Source organism: Mus musculus, chromosome 12 (genome assembly GCF_000001635.26).
Source record: "Mus musculus strain C57BL/6J chromosome 12, GRCm38.p6 C57BL/6J".
In the NCBI taxonomy this organism is placed as follows: domain Eukaryota; kingdom Metazoa; phylum Chordata; class Mammalia; order Rodentia; family Muridae; genus Mus; species Mus musculus.
In genome coordinates, this window is record NC_000078.6 from 38,045,171 (window position 1) to 38,059,327 (window position 14,157).

A 14,157-nucleotide genomic window follows, 5' to 3' on the forward strand; every position below is an offset into this window, starting at 1 on the left:
TGTAATGGGTATCTGCTGCTGTCTTCTGCTGTGTCTGAAGACAGTGATGGTGTACCCACATATATTAAATAAATATGGCTGGATTGAGCATGGCTGGAAAAAATAATTTAATAAAAATAAAGAACCCAGATGTCCCTCAAAAGAGGAATGGATACAGAAATGTGGTACATTTACACAGTGGTGTACTACTCAGATATTAAAAACAATGAATTTATAAATTCTTTGGCAAATGGATAGAACTAGAAAATATCATACTGAGTGAGGTAACCCAATCGCAAAAGAACACATATGGTATGCACTCACTGATAAGTGGATATTAGCCCAGAAGCTTGGAATGCCCAAGATAAAATTCACAGATCACAGGAAGTTCAAGAAGAAGGAAGACAAAAGTGTGGCTACTTTGGTCCTTCTCAGAAGGGAGAACAAAATAACCATGGAAGGAGTTACAGAGACAAAGTATGGAGCAGAGACTGAAGCAAAGGCCATCTAGAGACTGCACCACCTGGGGATCCATCTCATATATAGTCACAAAACCCAGACACTATTGTGGATACCAAAAAGTGCTTGCAGTCAAAAGGCTGATATAGCTCTCTCCTGAGAGGCTCTACCAGTGCCTGACAAATTCAGAAGTGGATGCTCTCTGCCAACCATTAGACTGAGCACAGGGTCCCCAATGGAGGAGCTAGAGAAGGGACATAAGGAGCTGAAGGGGTATACAGCCCCATACGTGGAACAACTATATGAACCAACCAGTACCCCATGAGTTCCCAGGGACTAAACCACCAACCAAAGAGTACACATGGAGCTACCCATGGCTTCAGCTGCATATATAGCAGAGGATATCCTTGTAGATCATTGATGGGAGGAGACGCCCTTGGTCTTGTGAAGGCTCTATGCCCCAGTGTAGGGGAATGCCAGGGCCCAGAAGTGGGAGTGGCTGTGTTGGTGAGCAAGGGAAGGGGGGAAGAGAAAAGGGGTTTTTGGAGGGGAAACCAGGGAAGAAGATAACACTTTAAATGTAAATAAAGAAAATATTTAATAAAAAATAATGAACTTTTTCTCTTTTTGTAATCAGAATCCTTATTAATTAGTATGCTAGTAAGTGAACTTATGACAAATGTACCCAAAGAAGCACCATTTAACCATTATATTGATAGTGTCAAAATACAGGTAATAGCATGGAAATCTATTTAAATAAAATACATAATATACAAAGCATATTATCAGTACCATGTATTCTCATTTTTCTAATCATTGTCACTAATTAATAAATCTGTATTTGTGTTCATTGAAAATATCCTTGAAAGATACCAATATACTAATAATCATATACCTATTAGTATTATTTCTTCATTTTTGAAATTATGAATGAGCAGACTTTTCCAATTTATTTTCTGTGTGGTTTCTAAATGGATGGTATTAATTGTGCAGTCATGAAAATTCCAGTCATCTTATCTTCAAGCCAGAAGCCTTTGCAGTTTAGTAGTGAGGGAATGTATGCATTTAGTCTGGACAGTTGGAGCCAGAGCACAGTAGCAATCTGTTATGAAAGAACACCAAACAGAATGAGGAAAATGTTAAAGACTTTTAAGACAATAACTTTTTTTTTTTTTAGTTCTTTCAAATTTAGATAAATTGGTTGGCCATTTTACTCTGTTGGCCATCTGTCTTTATTAACTTAGAATTTCTGAGAAAAAAAATATAATAATTTTGAAATCAATACATATGACTCTGTAGAAACTAATGACAAAGAAAGTATGGCTGATCTACAATCATAATTTAGAAAATTTTTAAGTTACATTTTCAAATGGCTAGTTATTTAAATGTCACCAATAAGACTATGCTAAAGCAAAATAATATTGATAATCGGGTAAGTACAGGAAAACTAAGATTTCAAATCATGTCACTCTCATACTGACTTTTTTTTTTTTTTTTTTTTTTTTGCTTTTTCTCTAATTTCAGTTTTAAGTGGGACAAATATGTAGCTAATTGAGAATCATTTCAGCCATTTTGTATTTGCTTAAACAATGCGCCTAAGACAAACTTCTTTCAGGCTAACATTGAAGTTTGATTTTCAAGGATTTCTTCTACTTAAAGGGATTTTCCTCCACAAAACCTTTACCTTTGCAGAAACTCCTTTCCCTGTCTTTCTCAGTTTCTTTTCACTCTGGAGAAACATGCAGATTTCTGTGGGGGATCTTCCACCTCGGTGAAATCATTCAGCCTTCTGTTGGAGTTTATGTGCCTCTCAGTCCTGGAAGGGAAGTCAAATAACACGAGTGAAAGCTGTGATCAGGCAGTGAATTGTCACAAACCCAGTCAATGAACCCTGTTTTCACAGGCCACACTGGTGATGTGAGCTTACCAGTTAGGGAAATTTTCTCTTTACAGTAGGATTATGCAAAGAGTAACTAATATGAATTAATGAAAATATAACTCCTCATCTTGGTCCGGGACCCGCCGAACTTAGGAAATTAGTCTGAACAGGTGAGAGGGTGCGCCAGAGAACCTGACAGCTTCTGGAACAGGCGGAAGCACAGAGGCGCTGAGGCAGCATCCTTTGTGGGCCGGGGACAGCCAGCCACCGTCCGGACCGGAGGACAGGTGCCCGCCCGGCTGGGGAGGCGGCCTAAGCCACAGCAGCAGCGGTCGCCATCTTGGTCCGAGACCCGCCGAACTTAGGAAATTAGTCTGAACAGGTGAGAGGGTGCGCCAGAGAACCTGACAGCTTCTGGAACAGGCGGAAGCACAGAGGCGCTGAGGCAGCACCCTGTGTGGGCCGGGGACAGCCGGCCACCTTCTGGACCAGAGGACAGGTGCCCGCCCGGCTGGGGAGGCGACCTAAGCCACAGCAGCAGCGGTCGCCATCTTGGTCCGGGACCCGCCGAACTTAGGAAATTAGTCTGAACAGGTGAGAGGGTGCGCCAGAGAACCTGACAGCTTCTGGAACAGGCGGAAGCACAGAGGCGCTGAGGCAGCACCCTTTGTGGGCCGGGGACAGCCAGCCACCGTCCGGACCGGAGGACAGGTGCCCGCCCGGCTGGGGAGGCGGCCTAAGCCACAGCAGCAGCGGTCGCCATCTTGGTCCGAGACCCGCCGAACTTAGGAAATTAGTCTGAACAGGTGAGAGGGTGCGCCAGAGAACCTGACAGCTTCTGGAACAGGCAGAAGCACAGAGGCGCTGAGGCAGCACCCTGTGTGGGCCGGGGACAGCCGGCCACCTTCCGGACCAGAGGACAGGTGCCCGCCCGGCTGGGGAGGCGACCTAAGCCACAGCAGCAGCGGTCGCCATCTTGGTCCGGGACCCGCCGAACTTAGGAAATTAGTCTGAACAGGTGAGAGGGTGCGCCAGAGAACCTGACAGCTTCTGGAACAGGCAGAAGCACAGAGGCGCTGAGGCAGCACCCTGTGTGGGCCGGGGACAGCCGGCCACCTTCCGGACCGGAGGACAGGTGCCCGCCCGGCTGGGGAGGCGACCTAAGCCACAGCAGCAGCGGTCGCCATCTTGGTCCGGGACCCGCCGAACTTAGGAAATTAGTCTGAACAGGTGAGAGGGTGCGCCAGAGAACCTGACAGCTTCTGGAACAGGCGGAAGCACAGAGGCGCTGAGGCAGCACCCTGTGTGGGCCGGGGACAGCCGGCCACCTTCCGGACCGGAGGACAGGTGCCCACCCGGCAGGGGAGGCGGCCTAAGCCACAGCAGCAGCGGTCGCCATCTTGGTCCCGGGACTCCAAGGAACTTAGGAATTTAGTCTGCTTAGGTGAGAGTCTGTACCACCTGGGAACTGCCAAAGCAACACAGTGTCTGAGAAAGGTCCTGTTTTGGGCCTTCTTCTTCGGCCAGGAGGAGGTCCAAATACAAGATATCTGCGCACCTTCCCTGTAAGAGAGCTTGCCAGCAGAGAGTGCTCTGAGCACTGAAACTCAGAGGAGAGAATCTGTCTCCCAGGTCTGCTGATAGACGGTAACAGAATCACCAGAAGAACAATCTCTAAACAGAGTCAACTATAACTACTAACTCCAGAGATTACCAGATGGCGAAAGGTAAACGGAGGAATCTTACTAACAGGAACCAAGACCACTCACCATCACCAGAACCCAGCACACCCACTTCGCCCAGTCCAGGGAACCCCAACACACCTGAGAACCTAGACCTAGATTTAAAAGCATATCTCATGATGATGGTAGAGGACATCAAGAAGGACTTTAATAAATCACTTAAAGAAATACAGGAGAACACTGCTAAAGAGTTACAAGTCCTTAAAGAAAAACAGGAAAACACAATCAAACAGGTAGAAGTCCTTACAGAAAAAGAGGAAAAAACATACAAACAGGTGATGGAAATGAACAAAACCATACTAGACCTAAAAAGGGAAGTAGACACAATAAAGAAAACTCAAAGCGAGGCAACACTAGAGATAGAAACCCTAGGAAAGAAATCTGGAACCATAGATTTGAGCATCAGCAACAGAATACAAGAGATGGAAGAGAGAATCTCAGGTGCAGAAGATTCCATAGAGAACATCGGCACAACAATCAAAGAAAATGGAAAATGCAAAAAGATCCTAACTCAAAATATCCAGGAAATCCAGGACACAATAAGAAGACCAAACGTACGGATAATAGGAGTGGATGAGAATGAAGATTTTCAACTCAAAGGTCCAGCAAACATCTTCAACAAAATTATTGAAGAAAACTTCCCAAATCTAAAGAATGAGATGCATATGAACATACAAGAAGCCTACAGAACTCCAAATAGACTGGACCAGAAAAGAAATTCCTCCCGACACATAATAATCAGAACATCAAATGCACTAAATAAAGATAGAATACTAAAAGCAGTAAGGGAAAAAGGTCAAGTAACATATAAAGGCAAGCCTATCAGAATTACACCAGATTTTTCACCAGAGACTATGAAAGCCAGAAGAGCCTGGACAGATGTTATACAGACACTAAGAGAACACAAACTGCAGCCCAGGCTACTATACCCAGCCAAACTCTCAATTATCATAGAGGGAGAAACCAAAGTATTCCACGACAAAACCAAATTCACGCATTATCTCTCCACGAATCCAGCCCTTCAAAGGATAATAACAGAAAAAAACCAATACAAGAACGGGAACAACGCCCTAGAAAAAACAAGAAGGTAATCCCTCAACAAACCTAAAAGAAGACAGCCACAAGAACAGAATGCCACCTTTAACAACTAAAATAACAGGAAGCAACAATTACTTTTCCTTAATATCTCTTAACATCAATGGTCTCAACTCGCCAATAAAAAGACATAGACTAACAAACTGGCTACACAAACAAGACCCAACATTTTGCTGCTTACAGGAAACTCATCTCAGAGAAAAAGATAGACACTACCTCAGAATGAAAGGCTGGAAAACAATTTTCCAAGCAAATGGTATGAAGAAACAAGCAGGAGTAGCCATCCTAATATCTGATAAGATTGACTTCCAACCCAAAGTCATCAAAAAAGACAAGGAGGGACACTTCATTCTCATCAAAGGTAAAATCCTCCAAGAGGAACTCTCAATTCTGAATATCTATGCTCCAAATACAAGAGCAGCCACATTCACTAAAGAAACTTTAGTAAAGCTCAAAGCACACATTGCGCCTCACACAATAATAGTGGGAGACTTCAACACACCACTTTCACCAATGGACAGATCATGGAAACAGAAACTAAACAGGGACACACTGAAACTAACAGAAGTGATGAAACAAATGGATCTGACAGATATCTACAGAACATTTTACCCTAAAACAAAAGGATATACCTTCTTCTCAGCACCTCATGGTACCTTCTCCAAAATTGACCACATAATAGGTCACAAATCAGGTCTCAACAGATTCAAAAATATTGAAATTGTCCCATGTATCCTATCAGATCACCATGCACTAAGGCTGATCTTCAATAACAAAATAAATAACAGAAAGCCAACATTCACATGGAAACTGAACAACACTCTTCTCAATGATACCTTGGTCAAGGAAGGAATAAAGAAAGAAATTAAAGACTTTTTAGAGTTTAATGAAAATGAAGCCACAACGTACCCAAACCTTTGGGACACAATGAAAGCATTTCTAAGAGGGAAACTCATAGCTATGAGTGCCTTCAAGAAAAAACGGGAGAGAGCACATACTAGCAGCTTGACAACACATCTAAAAGCTCTAGAAAAAAAGGAAGCAAATTCACCCAAGAGGAGTAGACGGCAGGAAATAATCAAACTCAGGGGTGAAATCAACCAAGTGGAAACAAGAAGAACTATTCAAAGAATTAACCAAACGAGGAGTTGGTTCTTTGAGAAAATCAACAAGATAGATAAACCCTTAGCTAGACTCACTAAAGGGCACAGGGACAAAATCCTAATTAACAAAATCAGAAATGAAAAGGGAGACATAACAACAGATCCTGAAGAAATCCAAAACACCATCAGATCCTTCTACAAAAGGCTATACTCAACAAAACTGGAAAACCTGGACGAAATGGACAAATTTCTGGACAGATACCAGGTACCAAAGTTGAATCAGGATCAAGTTGACCTTCTAAACAGTCCCATATCCCCTAAAGAAATAGAAGCAGTTATTAATAGTCTCCCAGCCAAAAAAAGCCCAGGACCAGACGGGTTTAGTGCAGAGTTCTATCAGACCTTCAAAGAAGATCTAACTCCAGTTCTGCACAAACTTTTTCACAAGATAGAAGTAGAAGGTATTCTACCCAACTCATTTTATGAAGCCACTATTACTCTGATACCTAAACCACAGAAAGATCCAACAAAGATAGAGAACTTCAGACCAATTTCTCTTATGAACATCGATGCAAAAATCCTTAATAAAATTCTCGCTAACCGAATCCAAGAACACATTAAAGCAATCATCCATCCTGACCAAGTAGGTTTTATTCCAGGGATGCAGGGATGGTTTAATATACGAAAATCCATCAATGTAATCCATTATATAAACAAACTCAAAGACAAAAACCACATGATCATCTCGTTAGATGCAGAAAAAGCATTTGACAAGATCCAACACCCATTCATGATAAAAGTTCTGGAAAGATCAGGAATTCAAGGCCAATACCTAAACATGATAAAAGCAATCTACAGCAAACCAGTAGCCAACATCAAAGTAAATGGAGAGAAGCTGGAAGCAATCCCACTAAAATCAGAGACTAGACAAGGCTGCCCACTTTCTCCCTACCTTTTCAACATAGTACTTGAAGTATTAGCCAGAGCAATTCGACAACAAAAGGAGATCAAGGGGATACAAATTGGAAAAGAGGAAGTCAAAATATCACTTTTTGCAGATGATATGATAGTATATATAAGTGACCCTAAAAATTCCAACAGAGAACTCCTAAACCTGATAAACAGCTTCGGTGAAGTAGCTGGATATAAAATTAACTCAAACAAGTCAATGGCCTTTCTCTACACAAAGAATAAACAGGCTGAGAAAGAAATTAGGGAAACAACACCCTTCTCAATAGCCACAAATAATATAAAATATCTCGGCGTGACTCTAACGAAGGAAGTGAAAGATCTGTATGATAAAAACTTCAAGTCCCTGAAGAAAGAAATTAAAGAAGATCTCAGAAGATGGAAAGATCTCCCATGCTCATGGATTGGCAGGACCAACATTGTAAAAATGGCTATCTTGCCAAAAGCAATCTACAGATTCAATGCAATCCCCATTAAAATTCCAACTCAATTCTTCAACGAATTAGAAGGAGCAATTTGCAAATTCATCTGGAATAACAAAAAACCGAGGATAGCAAAAACTCTTCTCAAGGATAAAAGAACCTCTGGTGGAATCACCATGCCTGACCTAAAGCTTTACTACAGAGCAATTGTGATAAAAACTGCATGGTACTGGTATAGAGACAGACAAGTGGACCAATGGAATAGAATTGAAGACCCAGAAATGAACCCACACACCTATGGTCACTTGATCTTCGACAAGGGAGCCAAAACCATCCAGTGGAAGAAAGACAGCATTTTCAACAATTGGTGCTGGCACAACTGGTTGTTATCATGTAGAAGAATGCGAATCGATCCATACTTATCTCCTTGTACTAAGGTCAAATCTAAGTGGATCAAGGAACTTCACATAAAACCAGAGACACTGAAACTTATAGAGGAGAAAGTGGGGAAAAGCCTTGAAGATATGGGCACAGGGGAAAAATTCCTGAACAGAACAGCAATGGCTTGTGCTGTAAGATCGAGAATTGACAAATGGGACCTAATGAAACTCCAAAGTTTCTGCAAGGCAAAAGACACTGTCTATAAGACAAAAAGACCACCAACAGACTGGGAAAGGATCTTTACCTATCCTAAATCAGATAGGGGACTAATATCCAACATATATAAAGAACTCAAGAAGGTGGACCTCAGAAAATCAAATAACCCCCTTAAAAAATGGGGCTCAGAACTGAACAAAGAATTCTCACCTGAGGAATACCGAATGGCAGAGAAGCACCTGAAAAAATGTTCAACATCCTTAATCATCAGGGAAATGCAAATCAAAACAACCCTGAGATTCCACCTCACACCAGTGAGAATGGCTAAGATCAAAAATTCAGGTGACAGCAGATGCTGGCGAGGATGTGGAGAAAGAGGAACACTCCTCCATTGTTGGTGGGATTGCAGGCTTGTACAACCACTCTGGAAATCAGTCTGGCGGTTCCTCAGAAAATTGGACATAGTACTACCGGAGGATCCAGCAATACCTCTCCTGGGCATATATCCAGAAGAAGCCCCAACTGGTAAGAAGGACACATGCTCCACTATGTTCATAGCAGCCTTATTTATAATAGCCAGAAACTGGAAAGAACCCAGATGCCCCTCAACAGAGGAATGGATACAGAAAATGTGGTACATCTACACAATGGAGTACTACTCAGCTATTAAAAAGAATGAATTTATGAAATTCCTAGCCAAATGGATGGACCTGGAGAGCATCATCCTGAGTGAGGTAACACAATCACAAAGGAACTCACACAATATGTACTCACTGATAAGTGGATACTAGCCCAAAACCTAGGATACCCACGATATAAGATACAATTTCCTAAACACATGAAACTCAAGAAAAATGAAGACTGAAGTGTGGACACTATGCCCCTCCTTAGAAGTGGGAACAAAACACCCATGGAAGGAGTTACAGAAACAAAGTTTGGAGCTGAGATGAAAGGATGGACCATGTAGAGACTGCCATATCTAGGGATCCACCCCATAATCAGCATCCAAACGCTGACACCATTGCATATACTAGCAAGATTTTATCGAAAGGACCCAGATGTAGCTGTCTCTTGTGAGACTATGCCGGGGCCTAGCAAACACAGAAGTGGATGCTCACAGTCAGCTAATGGATGGATCACAGGGCTCCCAATGGAGGAGCTAGAGAAAGTACCCAAGGAGCTAAAGGGATCTGCAACCCTATAGGTGGAACAACATTATGAACTAACCAGTACCCCTGAGCTCTTGACTCTAGCTGCATATGTATCAAAAGATGGCCTAGTCGGCCATCACTGGAAAGAGAGGCCCATTGGACACGCAGACTTTGTGTGCCCCGGTACAGGGGAACGCCAGGGCCAAAGGGGGGGAGTGGGTGGGTAGGGGAGTGGGGGTGGGTGGGTAAGGGGGACTTTTGGTATAGCATTGGAAATGTAAATGAGCTAAATACCTAATAAAAAATGGAAAAAAAAAATAAAAAAAAATAAAAAAAAATAAAAAAAAAAAAAGATAAAAAAAAAAAAAAAAAAAAAGAAAATATAACTCCTATGCTATTTATTGGTCGTTTATGTACTTATGTTTCCTAGTGATCTCATCTTTTGTTCAGTGTGGTGATTCTCCTGTGCTGCCTTGAAGAGCTTTGTGTGAGCAGAGGTAGTTTGATTTTGTCCTTCTCTGGCACTCGTTATTGACCACTTCTCTCTCAAAACAATGAAGAGAGGAGCTACTTTATACAAGTCAACATTGGTGACTGTACATGATCAGTATCTAATCTGCTTGATTGAATTCTTGTAGCATTCTTTACTTTTCTTACAAAGAATCACTTCTTTGCATGCTTCCTTATCCTTCAATTACTTCTTTTTCTTTTTTTATTATTTTTTAAAATTTTTTAGAGTCCACTAGTTATCTCCCTCCTAGTGCACCCTCTGACTGTTCCTCATCGCATACCTCCTCCCATGTCACCAAGAGGATGACCCCATCACCCATCCCCATCCCACCAGAACTCCCACTCCCTGGGGCTTCACATTTCCCAAGAGTTAGGTGTTTCTTCTTTCACTAATGCAAGAGCAGACATTCCTCTGCTGTATATGTGTTGGGGGCCTCATATCAGCTGGTGTAAAGTGCATGGTTGGTGACTCAGTGTCTGAAAGATCTCTGGGTTCTAGGTTAGTTGAAACTGTTGTTCTTCCTATGAGGTTGCCCTCCTCCTCCTCCTCAGTTTCTTCCAGCTTTTCCTTATTTTAACCACAGGGGTACCTGCCTTATGTCCATTGATTGGGTATAATTATCTGCCACTGACTTTCAGCTGCTTGAAGGGCCTCTCTCAGAGAGCAGCCATGCTAAGCTCCTGTCTTTAAGTACATCATAGCATCAATAGCAGTGTTGGACCTTGGAGCATCCCCTTGAGGTGGATCCCAATTTGGGCATGTCACTAGACCTCCTTTACTGACTGTAAAATTTTGATTTTGACTTTTCAATAGTAGTGCATATATTTCTTCATCTCTATATACAGCATATTACTTAAAATATATCGAATGTTGATTTTCTTTAAGAACTGGTACTCTACTATTTCTAATAGAAGAAAATATATTCTCAAATTACAGAAACACTCAATCAAAAATGTTTAAACAATAATCAATATTTAAATGATTGTCTGAAATTTAACAAAGACTTTTGTTATGGCAGAAAGCAGTAGAGTACCATTTACCTAATCTTTCAACATCTAATTATTTAGTACTTTGTGTGCCTATTATTGCCTGGGTGTACAGTACACAATAATGCTGTTCTGTATTCAATGCAAAGAACTTTTTATTTGTAATCAGAAATGAAGGAATTGGTACTCATGTAAATAAAGACAACTAGACAATTACTGAAAATGGCAGGTTCATTTATATTAAAATATTGATATCCCGGTTGAGGTTTCATAGGCAAAGCTAAAAGATTAAAGATCAAGAGACGTGAAAAAGAGCTGGTGACAGTTGACAGGAAGTAAATGTTTATCCATATTCGATGACAAGGATAATTTTCTCCTTTGTTGTCTGTTTTTATTGCATAGGAAATTGATGCTATCAATAAATTACTGCTATAGGAAACACATGTAGGGATTTTGAAGCTAACCTTTGGTTCCTGTCTCCATGCATGATGTTTGAATCAATGCAAAGGCAATATAGATAGTACAGGTAGCACATAGCTTACAAACATCTATCTCTACCAAGTTATTTCATCTTCTTCGCTTACCACTTTTTAAAGATTTGCTTCAAGCCTTTATACCCTCTTGCAATAAAAACATTGGAGTTAGTAAAATTCTATATTGCAATTTTAATGGGGGAGAAGCCATTCTTCAGCATTACTAGTATGCATTGTATAAAGTCAGATTGTGACAATAACTCAGACATCTCTCTTGTGTAGCTCTGCTCATAAAAAATCTTGGTCATCAGTCAGAAATCTGTATGACCTTGATCTGCACTGTAGCTAAATCAAACATGGCAACATTTTCCTACAGGGCTGTTTGATTAATCCTTTATTAGAGTAAAATCATTCATATCTTCACCAAGTGCACAGAGTGCATCATTGGACTGGCAATGTTTCCTAACAGTAGTGCCTAAGACATTAGAAGGCATGAAGATCACCTGGCCATCGTATTGTAGTCTGCAATTCTAGAAGGTTTCTTTGGGATACTTTCAGATTCCCTGAGGATCCAAAAGGGGCCATGTTTTCATGAGTCTTCTTCTTCAATTGGAATTTGTGGTAAATGTGGAAAGGAAGTTTCCCATATGAGCTTCGGCTGGGTGTTCACTGTGAAGCATGACATATTGGGTTTGTTTCAGTACTGATTCTGAAGCCAAGATCTTCTTGGAATGGCACCAGGTATTTATCTTGTATAATGGCAAGGGAATATCAAATGATGAATTTTGTCAGTAGTTAATATCTGCAGGGGAAATCCCCTTTGATCAGATGGGGCATAAAACCTATAGCACAGTACTGCTTCCTAGAACCCTCTGGTCTTGTTCCTCTTGAAAATGCTTCACAGCTCAGAGAGTTTCATTTTCCTTTTCTGACAACCTTTAATAGGTGTTTATCTAAGGTTTAGGGTTTTGATATTTTTTCTTTTTTATTAGTTATTTCTTTTATTTACATTTCAAATGTTATCCTGCTCTTTCCCAGTTTCCCCTCCACAAATGCCCTATCCCCTCCCTGACTCCATGCTTCTATGGGATGTGAAACTTGCTCACCCACTCACTCCTGCCTCAGCACCCTAGCATTCTCCAATGCTGGGTCATCAAACCTTCACAGGTCCAAGGGACTCCCCTCCCATTGATGCAGTTGGAGCCATGGGTCCCTCCATGTGTACTCCTTGGTTGGTGTTTTAGTCCCTGGGAGCTTTGAGTAGCTAGTTGGTTCATATTGTTGTTCTTCCTATGGGTTTGCAACCCCCTTCAGTTCCTTCAGTCCTTCCCTTAACTTCTGCATTATTGTTACTATTTGTTTTTATCTTTGTGTGTTTTGTTTTGGGGATGTGTGCTTGTGTGCATCAATGTGTGTATTTCCATATGTGTGGAGGGGGGCATTCGTGGGTGTGTGTGTAATGTGCTTTTCCAAAGGCCTTAAAATAACATTAAAAGTCTAAACCACACAAAATTCTATTAGGTACTTTGCATGTCAGACAAAAGAAGTAATAGGTTTTGGATGAGCATCCCTTTTAATCATCTTTTTAGCTAAAACCTGTTATCTGCTGATGTAATAGTAGTTTTCTTTTAAAAGATATATTTAGGTAACAGTCTTATGAACTGAGATTTCATTTTTATTTTGGGGGGTGTATTCAGTGAGGAACTTTGCAAATTCGACTGTAAAGAAATTCAAGAGGAGTTTTTCTTGGATTTGATATTGGCTAGTTCTGAATCCAAAAGCCAGTATCTTATGATTTAGAAGGGAAGAAAACTATTGAAGCCACATGAAGGCAGAGGTAGAGACAGAGTGGTGGACCCATAATCCAGGACCAAGAAAGAATTCCACAAGTCCCCTATAGTTATGAAAGGAGCAGAAACATGTTTTACCTGCTTTCAGAATCAACTTTGACTCCACGCTTCTGAACTCCAGTTCTCTCAATATTTATGTATACCTAATATATTTTCCCCTCCCCTGACTTCCCCCTCTGCCTTCTTTTCAGACATTCAAGGGTGTTTAAACAATCTGGAGCAACCTCAGCCCTATTACTTGAATGTTTGAGAAATAATTGAGAAATATCATCAAGAACCATAAATACTTTTACACTCCACTTGAGCGGCATTTTTAATCTGATAACAATTTTAAAAACAGTTGCTATAAAGAACATTCAAGTTTTACAGCAGAGTATAACAGATGCCATTTTATGAAACCACAGGTATAGGTATGTATACATTCTAAGCATATGTTGCAGAATATTTGGAGGAACAAAGCAATACTACACACATACTGTGTAACCCTCCATTCATCTCACCTTCTACATTTTTGTTAATATACCAAAATTATTTGTCACAGTATAGTAGAGCTCAAAGTATAATGTAACCAACTTACTCTTTAACACAGCTAGATAAGAAGGTGATCAATTTTCAATGTGTAGAATATCATTCTAAATCTGTTTCTGAAATAAAAATGGTAGTACAAAGGAGAATAGAAATTCTGATCTAACAGGAGAATTTGACTTATCCAAACATCAAGTTTCTTTTAGAATTGAATTCTTTCTTTATTTTTGTTCTGTTTACCCAGTAAAAAGATTTGAAGTTTCAAGTTCTTCAATATAAATTTCATTTTAAAATGTGGAATAGGAAGAGTTGAGTGAAACAAAAAGTAGGCATAGAAATACCAAGGAAGGAAATGTTTAGTGCATCTCAGAATGCTCATTTCAATAAAAACATAGAAAATGCACATGCAAGATTCT

At 40.7% G+C, this 14,157-nt stretch overlaps 1 protein-coding gene across 8 annotated transcripts in view; it reads left to right on the forward strand.

The window, feature by feature from the left end:
- The window catches only part of Dgkb (diacylglycerol kinase, beta), a 754,071-nt gene that overhangs the window by 165,002 nt on the left and 574,912 nt on the right, over nucleotides 1-14,157 (forward strand). The gene's annotated exons all lie outside the window — the stretch shown is intronic.